The sequence below is a fragment of the Eumetopias jubatus genome, unplaced genomic scaffold, assembly GCF_037043125.1.
Source record: "Eumetopias jubatus isolate StellerSeaLion01/CBP00866 unplaced genomic scaffold, mEumJub1_p1.0 scaffold_15, whole genome shotgun sequence".
NCBI lineage: Eukaryota > Metazoa > Chordata > Mammalia > Carnivora > Otariidae > Eumetopias > Eumetopias jubatus.
Window position 1 is genome coordinate 4,988,492 of NW_028274821.1, and position 9,093 is coordinate 4,997,584.

Consider the following 9,093-nt stretch of genomic DNA (forward strand, 5'->3'; position numbering starts at 1 on the left):
GCAGATGCTGAACCCTCCTTGAATCCCTGGAATAAATTCCACTTGTCATGGCATCTGATCCTTTTAATGTATTGTTCAGTTTGGTTTGTTAATATTTTGTTGAGAATTTTTATGTCTATATTCATCAGAGATATTGACCTCTAATTTTTTTTTTTGACATTCTTGTCTGGTTTTGGTATCAGGGAACTTTATTTTTTCTAAAATGAATTGAGAAGTGTTCTCTCCTTTTCTATTTTTTGAAGAGATTGATGATTGGTATTATTGTTCTTTGAATGTTTGGTGTAATTCACCAGTGAAGCTGTCTGGTCCTGGACTTTCTTTTTGTTGTTGTTGTTGGGATGTTTTTGTATACTAATTTAATCTCCTTACCAGAAATTGGTCTGTTCAGATTTTATTATTGAGTTTCAAGAGTTATTTATATATACACGTTTTTTTAAATCAAATCTGTTACTTGCAAGTGTTTTTGACCAGTTCATGATTTCTACTTTCTTAACTGAATGTTTCTTTCAAAGAGCAGACATTTTCATCTTGATAAAATCTAATTTATTGACTTTTCTTATATATTGTGATTTTGGCGTCATAGCTGAGAAATATTTGCCTAATCCAAGGTCACAAATATTTCCTCCTATATTTTCTTCTAGAAATTGTATTGTTTTAGGTTTTATATTTAGGTCTATGATCCATTTTGAGCTAATTTTTGTATAAAGTATGAAGTATAAATGAAAGTTTGTTTCTAAAAAAATGGATCAAATAAGGATCAAATTGCTCTAGCACTATTTCTTGAAAATTCTACCCTTTCTCTGCTGAATTGCCTTTATGCCTCATAATGAGCCTCCAAATCATTACTCTTATGTCATAAGATTTTCCCAAGCTCCGCCAGATCCCCATCTAGAAAAATCCACCTTACTCTTATGTCATAAGATTTTCCCAAGCTCCGCCAGATCCCCATCTTGAAAAATCCACCTGAAACCATTTGAGTTCACACTCCAAACCCTATAAATACACTCCCACAACTCCTGCATTTGACTACGGCTAAGATTCTGTCAAGATGGTCTTCTTGCTTGCTGCTGGAGGTTTAATTAACTCAGGTGTGCTTCACTGAAAAACTACCAACTGACAAATTTCCAATCCCATCTGATAATTTCCCTATTCCACACTGAAGTAATTATTAAGGAATGTGTTTGTATGGGAGATGTTATGTTTAATTAGAGTTCTTTATGTCAGGTGTGACTTCTGCAAGGAATGTTTCTAGCACAACTTAAAATTTTCTGTTGTGAAAAGGTCCGATAGTGGCTTCTGAAAAGCACATTAGTCAAATTTTCACTTATAATTCTTTCATTTTTAAATTAGAATTGCTCACACTTTAATATTTAATATGCAATTCATAGGAATGTTTTTTTACTTTTACTTGTTTATTCATACAAAAAGTATGTCTAGAAACATCCATCTGTAACACTGCCACAAGAAACTATAGGACTATAGCACCAAAACCACTAACATTTCATCCTGGCATACCCTGGCCAACAGAAGGTAGACTCTAGATTAGAGACTATGGTAGGATAGGTTAAATCCTTGGGCTAGAAATGGGTGACCCAAAATGCACTAGGTTATTAAATATGTTCTTAGGAGATTCTTATAGTTATTTCTATTACTAATATTACGCATTTATCGAACTATCATTATGTTACTGGCCCTGGCCATTTTCCATGAAGAGTTTTAATAAAATACATTGGATTTTATTTTCACAGTGGAAGTGTGCAGACTGAGGTTTATAGCACTCTGGCGAGGGCCAGAGCACCAGGGTGTCGTGTCCCGGCCTGTTGGACTCTGTACCATTCTTATCCCCAGAGCCCTGGGAACCTCAAGTCTACTGAAACTGACTTGGTCCTCTCTCCCCAGTGCCAACCAGCTGGTTTCTTTATTTCTTTTTTTCTCATACACCATCTAGGTCATGGCCTGGAGGACTTGTATGCAGGGTTATTTGCCATACGTGTCAGGAAATCCCTTCATGTGTGTTTTTCAGTCTTCGGCCATGGTGCTGGCAGTGGTCTGGGTTCACTCCTTCACTGTCATTCCTTAGCTTCGCATCGGGGAATCCTGGCAGCTGATGCGCCGTCAGGCATAACAGTCTAGACTTGCTCCTCCTTTGTACACTTCATAATCTGAAAATTAAGTGCATACATTTCACAGGTAGGTTAGGAATAGAATTTTCTTCTCTGCACTTTTTATTTGCAAACTAGGTTTTCAAACCCTGAGTTGTGATGTGGACTTTATCTTGTTTCTGTCTGCCATCTGCATGTAGGGGGCGACTTTGGTCCCCAGACTTCACTGCTGTTATCCACTCACCAAGTGGCTTCAACCATGTGTTGGCTCTGAGGAATAAAATCCTACTTTCCAACTGCATGCTTCCTTCCAGCTATTCATTGGCACATTACAGACTTTGGAAGCCCAATTTTTCTTCTTACTGCTTGGAGATTAAGTCTACAATTCCTTCGTTCTTCCAGAACCATAGTTATCCACATGAGAATTAAACAATTGCTTCTTTAAGCCACTTTGAACCACATTGGGTAGGAAATGTTCTCCTGAAGATTGGAAGATCTAGTTGCTGGGTGGATTTGATTTCCCTGAATCTTCCATAATAGTCTCTGCTTCATTGTGCTGAGAAATAAGTTTTCCATGAGGCTGTCTGGAGTTCTGAAACACAAATGCTGACATGTATAAACATTTTTCAAAGCTCTGTTTTTCTTGAAGTAACTTTATTGTCTTATGTTTAATTCCAATGAGTAAAATGATATCACTTATTTGATATCCTAATGTATTTTCAGCTTTAAAATTATGGGCATGCCTATGGAAAGGAACATTTCTTCAGAGATGAGAATGGCAAGTATTTAGGAGGGCAGCTGTCATTTCAGGAATTTACCTGGGACAAAAGTTTGGTTAACCTTTTCTGTAAAGGGTCAGATGGAAAATATTTTAGGCTCTAGGGGACATATTGTATCTGTTGCAACTACTGAACTCTGCAATTGTGGAGTGAGAGCAGTCCCAGACTGCACCCAATGACTGGGTGTGACTGTGTCTCAGTAATACATTAGTTTTTGAAGATTTTATTTATTTATTTAGAGATAGAGCATGTTGCAAGCAGGAGGAGGAGCCGAGGAAGGAGAGGGAAAGAATCTCAAGCAGACTCCCCACTGAACAGGGAGCCCGATACGGGACTCGATCCCAGGACCCCAGGATCATGACCCGAGCTGAAGACAGACAGACGACGCTTCACCGACCCAGGCGCTCCTCAGTTAAACATTATTGAAACAGCTCAGGCCAGAGTTCGCTGACCTTTGCCTAGACACAACTGTGAAGTATCATGTTCATTTTTGATGCCCTCCGTGACCTCTTTTCTTCTAATCATCCCCCATCTCCGCTGTACACCCTGATGTAGAGTTGCCAGATTCATGTGTAGTATACGTATGTCCCCCAAACTATGTGTTTCTCTGAAATTCATGTTTATGTAGGTGTGCTGTATTTTATCCAGAAACCCTATTGCAGTGATCTTTTCTTTGCACACGTTACCCTTTCTTGGGGCTTGAAGTCCTTCCCCAGATCAAAGCCGAGGATCCGAGGAGGGACAATTTAAGGCAACGTTGCCTGTCTTACAATTAATGGCTTTTGTTACATGTTTGAAACAATAACGAGGAAAAGGAAACAAGGTTTTCGTCTTTTGCTAAATATTGGCGAGTCTATACTTAAACAAGAGAGATTTGGTAGGGGTCAGAAGTTCATTTCCATTCCCTGAAAACCTGCCCTGCTCTCAGGTACTGATTATTTCTATATAAGGTTAATCCTGATGGAGTCTACATGGAGGATGATATTTCAAAAGGAGAGGTCACAAAGGACATCTATAGAATTTTTTTTCAAGATTTTATTTATTTGACAGAGAGAGACACAGTGAGAGAGGGAGGACATCTATAGAATGTTTTAAACTTCAGTTGGCAGCATCACGGTACCCTACAGATGAGAGATGAGAGAACCTACGCAGCAGAGGGAAGTGCCTTAGTGCATTTTGCCCATTATTGCCCTCTCGTCTTTAACACCCCTATTATTTTTGTTAATTCAGTATAAAAAATTCAAAGAGACACTCTACTTGTCTACTCTGCCTTTGCTTGATTAGTAACTAAGCCCTTGTTGGAGAGAACATGTAGGAGAATGTAGAAGACAGTTTGCTGATTTCACAAGATTAAAGGATTTCATAACTCATCTTAGAGGACTTTTTGCTTTGTATTTGAGTTCAAATTACATTCCGGGCTGGCTCTGAAAGGGACAGAATTGTTTTCCAGAAAATGTTGGCAAAGTTCTGCTCGGCTGTGCGAAGTCAGTTCTCATGTTCTCTGGCATGTGAGAGAACACTCTGTCTTTCCCCATAAACAGTAAGAGAAGGCAAATAGGCTCGGGGGGCTTCTGACGCTGAAGGTAATGAAAGGCGCCTTCATACCTCTGTTGTTCGGCACCATTAACCTTCCCGGTAATTGAAACACATGGAAGGGGGAGAGAAGAGAGAGCAGAGCCCTGGTCTATTTCCTGGCAGGTACGATTACTTAAGCCTCCAAATAATGGAGTGGCTTTAGATTCCTACTTTGAGCCACCACTTTTAAGTCACTCCTTACAAAATCAACTACAGCCACCACTTAAAAAAAAAAAAAACTCTAATGATATAATCATTTCTTTCCTCTGATTCTTGCCTGTGGATAAAAAGTATACCCCCTCATGTGCTCTCTCTCTCTCTCAAATGAATAAATAAAATCTTAAAAAAAAAAGTATACCCAACACTATATGGGTGGGCATTTGTTACATAATTCATGTAAGCAATACAGTCCGTCATGCAGAAAATGTAACAACAAAAAAGAATGTCTTAAAGGCGGGCCATGTGAGACCCATTTAGGATTCAAAGTCGTTTTAGACTGACAGGCAAAAATAAGATTTCATTTTCCACATATGAAGCCACTCTCTGGAAATAAAACGTGCAAACCCGGAACACGATGCAGAGTAATGTCACATTATAATTACAACACAAATAAAATGAATCTAGTCCTATAAATGAACATAAAGAAAGAGTTATCATCTGTTATATCAGTGACAAAGCACTTTTCATCCACAGGCAAGAGCAAGGGGAGTGTGTGTGTTTGTGTTTGTGTGTGTGTGTGTGTGGGGGGTCGTTATTAACATTTTCCTATTCCAATTATATTTGTGCATACAGGCATGCATTTTAGTGATAAGAGAAGAATATTTAGAAAAGCACTTTAAAAAGTAGTTTTCTTTGTAAAAGCTAAAATTTCCTATAATTAAAAGGCAAGTCATCAAGCTGGGTTCTCCGTAGTTTCGCCGAAAGCATCTTGGCCAAGAGCATTTTTGCAGCAAACACTTTTGGCACATTCCTAATTGGCCATAAGGCCATTTTGCCATAAAAGATAAAATCACGAAAAGTGAAAGAGAGACATTCATTAAAAAGGACCCAATGAAACATGAAAAATCAATGGAAAAATTAAAAAGACTTTATTGTGAAGTACAAAATATTTGAATACATTTAAAATGGGTGTAGATTCATGCCAACACTGCATATAACTGCTTTTATTTTCTGGATTGTACCTAAACACTTGTCTTTCAAGTCTTTGTTCATACTTTTGTTTTGTTTTGACTGTCAAGTTGTGTCCTCATTTTGCATTACACCTTTTTTTTCCACTAAAATTCCTTCCTTCATTAAGAGCAGTATCAGTTTCCAAATACTAGGATACATATTTGTAACTGAGTTTTGTAGCCTGTCGTGAAAGCCTTCCACACTGTTTTTTGTTCTTGGCATATTGCCAACATGTCCGTGGCTCGACGTGCCAAAGTTCTTCGGGCAATGTAGGTTCAGAACCGTGCCACTCTATGGACCACTAGGGGGGTTAAGATTTATATGCTATAAAAATGAGAGTAGCATGTCGATGGAGAAAAGAAACGAAACGAAACTGTCAAGCCAAACTGCCAACAGGCTATTTTTTCTTTTATCTTTTTAAAATTTTTATGGCCAAATTCCTTCGCTGCTAGTTATGCAGCAAAAATGCTTGTGGTGAACACACCTGAGCAACAAAGATGTCTGCCACAAAGACACTTTAAGGGGAAGGTACCTGACACAGTCAAGGCTCATGGCACATACAGCATCGTCCAGTGGCATTTATGTCAGAGTTTGCTGTTGCAAACAGATTGTATTTGCTTTTGAATCTACCTGAATTATGCAGTCATTATTCAAGCTGAATTATAAAGATGTTAAATGTGGCTATTATTTAAATCAAGATTAAACGGAAATAAAGCAAGACATCTCAAAGTTCCTGATACAATTGTAAGTAGAAATGGGGAGAAAATAAAGGTGAAGCAGAATCTACTCTCCCGACCCTTGATTCTGAGTTAGGCTACGAGATTTGCTTTGGTCAGTGGAATGCTCGCCAAGGTGGTAGATGAAGGGCTTGGAACAGCCTTGCATTTTTTCCTATGTCTTCTCTTGCTTCTGTACCACCTTTATAAGAGGTGCTTGGGTTTGTTGGCTGCATGGTGAGACAGGATTTGAGTCATCCCAGATGGGGCCTTTCTAGATCAGCCAACGGCCAGTGTCCCCAAGACAGGTGAAGTGAGACCGAAGCACCTGCTGAGCCGACCGTGGCCCTGAGCCTGGGGAGCTCAGTATGGCAGTGTCTGCCACTGAGGTTTGAGGTTGTTGTCTGCATTATTATGGCAGTAAATAACTGATAGAGCTGCTTATGGTTGTGAACTCTCCTTTGTCAGTTAAATTTCTATTTGGAATAGCTGTGGGCAAGTAGATGTTAATGGGTTCAATGTATTTCTAGAGTTCCTGTATTCTTTTTAAAAAATAGCTTTGAGATACCTACCATTTAATTCACCTCTTTAAAGTGTCCAACTCAATGGTTTTTAATATATTTAATGAGTTGCACATTCATTTCCACCATCCATTTTAGAGTATTTTTATAACTCCCCAAAGAAACCTTTCTCCCCTTAGCTGCTCTTGTTCTTCTATCTGCGCCGGCCCCCAAGCCCTAAGCAATAGCTAGTCTACTTTCTGTCTCTGTAGATTTGTCTTTTCTGAGAAATTCTTATTCTTATGGGCTCATATAATACATGGTCCTTATAGCTGACTTTCACTTAGCATGTTTTCAAGGTTCCTCCATGTTGGAGTATGCATCAATCCGTCGGTAGTATTTCTTCCCCAGTCAACATTTTAATATCTGAAATTAATCCAAATTAAGAACTGTAAGTCTATTAAAGTTACAACTTTTGTATCTATGAAGCTGTATTTTTGGGATTGTATATTATTGGGATACAATATACATAACATAAAGTTCACCATTTTAATCATTTTTAGGCATATAATTCAGGGGCATTACATTCACAATGTTGTGTAACCCTCACCACTCTACCTTCTAGAACTTTTTCATCTTCCCCAACTGAAACTCTGTATGCCTTGAACACTGTCTCCCCATCCTCCCTCCCCACAGCCTCTGGTGACCACTAATCTACTTTCTGTCTCTTCATTTGTCTCTGAAAGTTCCATTGTAGAAGTGGGATCATACCATGTTTTGTCTTTCGGGACTGGCTTATTTCACTCAGCATGATATCTTGAAGGTTCTCCCATGTGGTAGTATACATCAGAATTTCCTTCCTTTTAAAGGCGAGAGAGTATTTAACAGTATGAATAGACCATATTTTGTTTATCCACTTACGTGTTGATGGACATCTGGGTTGTCTTCACCTTTTGGCTATTGTGAATCATGCTGCTCTAAACATTTGTGCTTAAGTTTGTGTGGGGGCATGGTTTCATTTCTCTTGCATATGTAGCTAGTAGTTGTACTGCTAGGTATTATGGCAACTCTATGTTTAACCACTTGAAGAACCCCCAGACTTTGTTCCAAAGCAGCTGTACCAGCTCACATTCCCACCACGGGTGTACAAGGACTTCTACTTTACATCTTCACCAATATTTATTATTACCTGTCCTTTATTATTATTATTATTATTAATTATTATGATAGCCTTTTTTATGGGTGTGATCTCTTTGTGGTGAGTTTCAGTATTCTTAAATTCAACACAGTTTGGAGCAGCTTTATTGTCAAAATAAGGTTCAAATACAAATTTATCAAAAATGATAACATTTCTTTTTTCAAGATTTTATTTATTTATTTGAGAGAGAGAATGAGATAGAGAGAGAGAGAGAGCATGAGAGGGGGGAGGGTCAGAGGGAGAAACAGACTCCCTGCTGAGCAGGGAGCCCGAAGCAGGACTCGATCCCGGGACTCCAGGATCATGACCTGAGCCGAAGGCAGTCGCTTAACCAACTGAGCCACCCAGGCGCCCCACTGATAACATTTCTTTACCAGTGATTACAGCAACAAAAATTGCATTTATGAGCATCATTTCCTTATAGGACTTTAAGCCCTTTAACCAAAAAAAAAAAAAGGACAATAGAATTAATACAATTCCTTATCCAAGTATTAACCTAAAAGGAGAAAAAAAATGCAACAATGTTCATGCTTCCTGTCTTTCTGAAGAACAAACTTTATGTTTCTTGATGGCAGCATACAAAATATGGTGTTGATTCACTACCAGGGCCTTCTGGTAGATTTCACATTGAGACCACAGCCAATTTTGTTCTCAACCAAATTTAGAAAGTATGTTTTATACCTGGAATTGGATGCTCAATTCCTTGTGTTACCCTGTAATAAAACCAAGACTTCACACTGACTACATTTGCTTTTCTCTTCTTTCTTCTTTTTTTTTTTACATTTGCTTAACTTCTTCGAGGTGGTCATGATTTAGAGATTAAGTATGTGCTTCTTAAAAAGAGTTTCTTAACTTTTCACCATTAAGCCTAAAAATTTCAACAGCTAAATTCATAAAAATTTTTAACTCCCTTTCAGTTTCTACTCAAACTCTCCTCAAACTGCAGTATATTAACTGGCATTTTGTTTTTGCCCTAAAAGCTCCACTGAGTAAACAAGATCTCTCAACCCAAATGGAGTCATTTATTTATTTATTTATTTTTTCTTTCTATAT